We start from the raw sequence: 7312 nt of genomic DNA on the forward strand, positions 1-7312 counted from the left end.
CTGAATTTGCAACCATAAGAGATCTAAAAGCTGTAGAAGAATGTACACTTAAAAAAACAAAAACCTATAAGAACTTAGCTATAAGATAGTTTCCCGGTGGTACAGGGTCCCGACACTTCTGCATTCCATGTTCCCTCAGGTCTCACCCTTGTGTTGGCGTTGCGGCCTGGCCCCGGGGACCCTTTTTCACATTTTTTGGACATGTCCGAAGATATCCCCCTTCTGGAGTCAGGTGCTCGAGACTATCGAAAAGCTAAAAACCTTCAACATTGTACAAGTTGGCCTGTGGCAGAGCAGTTTAATAGAATAGTTCATAAGCTACTTTTTTTTCACAGTACCATGCTGCATTTTCTTAAAAGTTTAAGACGTGGTTTAAAACAGAGTTCAAGGAGCAACCTATACACATCCCAGTGAAAAGTGAAAACTAACTGAGCTATGTATAGGGCATAAGGAGTACATGGGTAAAGCAGAGTCAGGCAGGGGCACAAGGAAAAACGAGCAAGACAGGCCAGGGACAGGGCCAGAAAGGATTGCAGTTTAATGGGCAAAAGGTACAGGCAGCAGGCTTATGGTAACAGGTTCAAGGAGCAGATTAGTGTAGGCAGGCACACAGGTGAAACACTGAGGTGATAGTACTGAGGAGAAGCTAAATACCTTCCCACAAGCCAGCAACCAGAAAGCTAATTGCTGGGACCTGCTGACTGCTGGGAGACACCCACTGGTGAACAATTGGAATTTCACCCTTCAGGTTCGTGGACCACAGTGCCTTGTATAAAACATCATCTGGATGCAACTTGATATGGGACTCCCACAATAATACATCAAGGGAATACAAACAATCAATCTGCTGATCCCCTGTGTAGTTCCTATCCAGTGATTACATTTTTGTTTATGTTTTTAAAACAGTTAAACACATACTGGAAAAATAAAAAAAACACTTAACTTCAGGAGACCACATGTCTAGATCAAAGTCTTTACCAAGTAATTACAGACCTGTAGGTTTAACTTCAATAGTTGGCAAAATACTTGAAAGTTTGATCAAGGATCACATGCAATTGTTTTTGATGGAAATGATATCATAAGCGATAGTCAGCACGGATTCACAAAAGACAGTTGTCAAAACACACCTACTTTTCTTTTTATGAGGAAGTGAGCAATAAATTGGACAGAGGAATGGCTGTGGATATAGTATACTTGGACGTAGCAAAAACGTTTGACACAGTTCCCGACATGCGGCTAATGTAAGTTAAGGTCAGTAGGTATAGAGTATTCAATCTGTAATTGGATAGAAAACTGGCTTGACTTCCGGTTCCGGCGCCCACCTCATCGGCTGCACATGTAACGTGCTCAGGTGTCCCCCAAGGTTCAGTGTTGGGCCCCTTACTGATTAATCTATTTATAAATGACATAGTACTTTTAATCCCCCAACTCTATTTCTGTGTTTACAGATGACACCAAGTTATGTAGTGGAATGAAGGATGTCTCCAACCTACAGGCAGATCTGAATGCACTATATGATTGGGCATCTTTTTGGTAAATGAGGTTTAATGTTGATAAATGTAAAGTTATGCACTTGGGGACTAAAAACATGCATGCTTTATACACTCTAGGGGGAGTATGTTTGGAGTCAATGATGGAGAAAGATCTGGGTGTTCTGGTAGATCATGAACTGAATAATAGCATGCAATGTCAAGCCGTAGTTTCTAAAGCAAGCAAAATACTTTCTTGTGTTAACCACTTCAAGACCAGGTGTTTAGACCCCCTTCCGGGCCAGGCCATTTTTCAGTATTCAGCGCTGCGGTACTTTGACTGACGTTTATTCCGTCATGCAATGCTGTACTGAAATTAATTTTATACCATTTTTTTGGGGACAGATAGAGCTTTCTTTTGGTGGTATTTAAACACCACTGGGGTTTTTATTTTTTACTATTAGGAAAAATTACAGAAATTTTATTTTTTTTAACATTATGTTAGGAAACATTATTACCCATTTTTTTGTAAAATATAAAAGATCGGGTCACGTCGGGTAAATAGACACCAAACATGTCAAGCTTTAAAATTGCGCTCACCCACGAAATCGCAGAAAACTACCATACCCAAAATTGGCCATAGGCGACACTTTAAAAGCTTTTACCGCTCATCAGTTTAGTGTTATCAGTGATTGATGGCCCTAGAATTATTGCTCTCACTCTAAAGTTCGCGGCGATATGTAATAGGTGCGGCATAATGGGCGCAATCGTCTTTTTTTTGCACGGATGCATGTTTGCACGCGTGTATGTATGCGTGGGGACTTTAAAAAATGTTTTGTTTTTGTGTGGTTTTTTTTTATGTGTAACTTTAAATTTTGGGGGGGAACTTACAATTACTTTTTTTTCCACTAAACTTTATTGCGATCACATACGGGGGCTAATAAAAATCCCCTATGTGTGATAGCAAAATATGTGACAGGTCCTCTTTATGGAGACATCAGGGGTCTCCAATCCTTATTTTAAATATCGTCCATTTCCCACTCGCGCGCGACGGGGCGTGACTGAGCGGACGTCTAAAGATGCCCGCTCAGATCTAGAGAGCTCCGGGCTGGCTGTTTTTTTACTACGGCCGGCCCAGAGGTAGTTAAAAGGGGTAGACTCCAGAGATAGACATAGACATCCTGCCACTGTTCAAAGCATTAGTAAGACCTCATCTGGTATATGCAGTTCAGTTTTGGGCACCAGTTCACAAAAAGGATGTTGTAGAACCGGAGAAAGTGCAGCGAAGGGCAACTAAACTCATAAGAGGCATTGAGGAGCTCAGCTATGAGGAGAGATTAGCTGAACTGAATGTGTTCTCTCTGGAGAAGAGGTGATTAAGGGGGACATGATCACCATGTATAAATACATAAATGAGTGTATACTGTATACTCTGATGATCTGTGTATACAGAGGAGAAAAATGAATTAAATACCTGTCAGGGTACCATGCATAGGCGTCCTCACACCACATGTAGGTACCCACGCAGGATGACCAAATTAATATGCCCACACAGGATAGGGTTCTATGCACACAGTTTATTTGTTACACATCAACAAAACTACAAACCCCCTCAACCCCCACAGGTTTAGCAGTGAAGTAACAAACCCACCGTTGGGACAAACACACACCTACAGCCAGGGGGAATAGCAACAAGGAGGGGTAACAGGCCTGCAGATATACGGCAGGCCTCAGGATACAAGAAGAGTGGTCAGGTATAAGCCGGGTCGTTAACAGGAGGGCAGCGCGGTACAGGAACAGGATTCAAGGAGAGTGGTCGAGTAACAAGCCGGGTCGGTGACAGGAGGGCAGCGCGGTACAGGAACAGGATTCAAGGAGAGTGGTCGAGTAACAAGCCGGGTCGGTGACAGGAGGGCAGCGCGGTACAGGATACAAGGAGAGTGGTCGGGTAACAAGCCGGGTCGGTGACAGGAGGGCAGATAGGAATTAGGGTTCAGGTAGCAGGGTTCAGGTTCCAAGGCTCAGGCCAGGGGAGTCAGTCAGGTGCAGGCGACGCAATACTGAGCCAGCTTCCTGACTGCAGGGAGGGCCTAAATACCCTCCCAGGAAGCACCAGGTGATTGGATGATCAGTCACACCTGGGGCACACCCGCAGGTGAGTACTGGAGCTGCAGGTTTCTGACATTTCCTGGCTGCTGGGCACACCCGCAGGCGAGTACAGGAACTGCAGGACCTGGCTCCAGCGCCACATGAGGGTGCTCTGGATCCTGACAATACCTCCAGCCTTCTCTCTGTCGTTTGTGATTAATCTCCCGTTTTCATCTTTTATTGTGCCCACCCGCTCTTTTAACTTTTTGCTGTTTATATATTGGAAGAATTATTTGGGGTTCTTTTTACTAACTGTGGCAATATGTTTTTCATATTTCATATTTCATTTTGCACCGGATCAGCGGAGGCGAAGAGCTGGGCAGCAGGCACCGGATCAGCGGAGGCGAAGAGCTGGGCAGCAGTCACCGGGTCAGCGGAATCCCCTCCATCTTATATTTTATAAATGCCAGCTTCTTTTTTTTTTATTTGTTGTTTTACCGTTTTATTTAACCATGCTGGCTTAGCTCTCGATCTTTTATGTCATTATTTGGTCCATGAAATTGTCCCGCAACAGGTCTAGGAAATGGCCAGCCTTTATAGAATGAGAGGTTCCATTTGACCAATCAATGTCCGGATAATTGAAGTCACCCATTATAACATTTCCTTGCTTCCCAGCCAATTCTATTTGAGAATTTAAGTTGAGCCTCCTCCTCTTCCGCTATATTCGGGGGTTTATAACACACACACGAAATAGGTTTACCACTAGATTTGGTCTTTTCTAGTTCTATCGGTTTTTTTTTGTTTGTTTTTTTTGTGGGGGGGGGGTTTGTCAGCAGCAGCATTGCCTTTTTGGGGCACATGCAAAGTTACCCTATGTTTGCAGCACAGCACTGCATACTATGCATCATCCTCATACTCCTTCTCCCTGGCACAGAAGTGGTGGAAGCAGTGGCCCTAGTTCTCCAGATGGCACTGCTCCACAGTTGCAGGTCATTGGTATCCCCAAATCCACTCTGCCGAGCTCAGCAGTGTGGACCTTTCTTCAAGCCTGTGCTGCAGACAGTACCACAGTGATGTGCAGCCACTGCCTGCAGTGTATCAAGAATAGTAAATCTACCAATCATTTGGGTTTGACAGGCATGAAGAGGCACATGAATTTTCACCACAAAGCTTGATGGGAGCAGCACATGAATGCTTCCAGTTGGAATATCCCTTTCCACCTCCCTCCAACTACACAAGAATCTCCATCTGCAGCTTAAAGCAGTAGGGATGGAAGTCTTACAAGAGGTTTGAGTGGCTTACCTTACACTTTCAGCAGAGAATGTTGTAAATGCAACAGCATACCCTGATATACTTATGTAATTTGTCTTTTGAGCTGCAGATGGCAGTGTAGTGCAATGTTCATGCGTATCTATGATACACAGGAAGTAATTTTTCTATGTTTTCTCGTCACAATGCTGTACTTATACATGTCATGTTCTTCTAAGCAAGTAAAACGTAATTCAGCATTCCTCAAGATCTCTGTGCTTCATCTAAACACATAACCAACAGGTTATGGGCCCAGGCACTAATCAGAACACTGCAAGTCAACAAGAGCCCCATCCAAGCTACTAAAAGATGGCAAGCAGTTCAGATATGAAGTTAACAATTGCAAAGCTCAACAATACCAACTACCAGCTATGGAAGTTCAAGCTCGAAATACAGATAAGCAAAGACAATTGGTGCAAGTTGTGACGGACCCCCGTACTCAGGATGAGTATGTCCGCCGCTGTATTCCTCCTTGCTCAGGAGATATTGCAACCTGAAGATCTTTAGCTCCCAGTTTCCCCAGTCACTGGTCGAGACACGAGTGTAGGGTGAAACAAACTCTGATTTATTCAGCAACTGTGCAACCTTTTATACAGTAAGTGATGAGATCAGATTATAATGCCATCACATCCACCCTGCCTTCCCCAGACAATCTGTCTTCATAACACCACAGGGTTTCCCCTGCTAACGAGCTCCAGACAGCCATAGCAGGAGTCTGGCCAGAAGGTCATTGTTCTGAGTGCCTTCAGAGAACAATGTGAGATAACGAGGGATGATGCTGATAGTCTTTTCATAACCAGGTTACACAGTATAACGCACTCAAACATAACTCAACACCAATACACATTTAACTCATAAAACTGATTACCATGTCGTCACACAAGTACTGAGTACAGACAGACCCACTAATGGACCCACGGAGGAATGGGACAAGAGTAAGCAAAAGCAATTGTAAGTCTGCTAGTGCCAGCTCATCCACACAAGAACTGAGAATACAGCTAAAGGTATGTAAGGCTGGCTAGTGCCAGCTCATCCACACAAGAACTGAGAATACAGCTAAAGGTATGTGGACTGCATTACAAAAACTGCATGAGCATTCAAACCTAAACAGTAAACTATATCTGCTACGCAAACTGTGCTGTTACAACAGTTGAATGAAAACATGACAATGAATAGTCATGGTTATTATTCATATTCATGTGAAGTGAGAATTATATAGGTCATTTCCTTAACCAGTTGACCTCCGCGGTGTTAAACCCCCTTCCCATCCAGGCCATTTTTCAGTATTCAGCGCTGCGGTACTTTGACTGACATTTATTCCGTCATGCAGCGCTGTACTGAAATGAATTTTATACCCTTTTTTGGGGACAGATAGAGCTTTCTTTTGGTGGTATTTATTCACCACTGGGGGTTTTATTTTTTTACTATATTAAGAAAAAATTACCGAAATTTAAAAAAAAAAGCAAGAGGTTGAAGGAGAACTATGAGGTGAGTGATTTTCACTCAACCTCATAGTTCGAGCCAACGTGTGACAATGAAACTGTCACAAGTCGGCTCAATAGATCGGGAAGTGAGCAAACACATACTGTTGCTCGCTCACTTCTCGATCATGGCCCTGCAGAGAGCAGTGAATGTCACTCATGGCTCCCTGCTGTCACTCATGCAGTTGGGTGGATCCATCTCTGCTGCAGCGGTCTCGGTATACCACGAGCTGTAGCTCGCGGTATACTGAGCTTTGGGTCACGGGAGGATGCTAGTTTATGTCCTCCCGTGACCCTTAGGAGAACTATGGGGAAAACCACTTACCCCATAGTTCTCCTTTAACCACTTGTTGCCTGGAGCAATTTCTTACATTTGCACACACATGATAAAATCTGAATTTTTGGCTAGAAAACCGCCTCAGACCCCCAAATAATCATATGTTTTCTGAAAGCGGAGGCCCTGCAGAAGAAAAAGATGCTAGTGGCAATTTTTATATGTTGCACTGTATTTGTGCAAATGCTTATCTAACAAGTATTTTTAGGATACACTACACCAAAATTAAATGTAGTGCACAGAAACAGAATATAATATCCAATTTTTTTGTAAAATAAAAGATGGGGTCACGCCGGGTAAATACATACCAAACATGTCAAGCCTTAAAAATGCGTGCGTCCATGAAACGGCAAAAAAATACAATAACCAAAATTTCCCATAGGCGACTCTTTAAACGCTTTTACGGCTCATCAGTTCAGTATTAACCATGATTGATAGGCCTAGAATTACTGCTCTCACTCTAAAATTGCGCCACACATGTTACATATCGTTGCGAGTGTCAATTTTTGCAAGTAGGCGCATCCGACACATGTTTGCATTTTGTTTTGCATTTTGTTGCATTTTTAATTTTGTATTATCTGTTTCTTTAATTTTTACCTTTTTTTTTTTTTTTTTTTTTTCTTCAAGTTTAT

The sequence above is a fragment of the Nanorana parkeri genome, unplaced genomic scaffold, assembly GCF_000935625.1.
Source record: "Nanorana parkeri isolate BGI_ZX_2015 unplaced genomic scaffold, ASM93562v1 scaffold1117, whole genome shotgun sequence".
NCBI classification, from domain to species: domain Eukaryota; kingdom Metazoa; phylum Chordata; class Amphibia; order Anura; family Dicroglossidae; genus Nanorana; species Nanorana parkeri.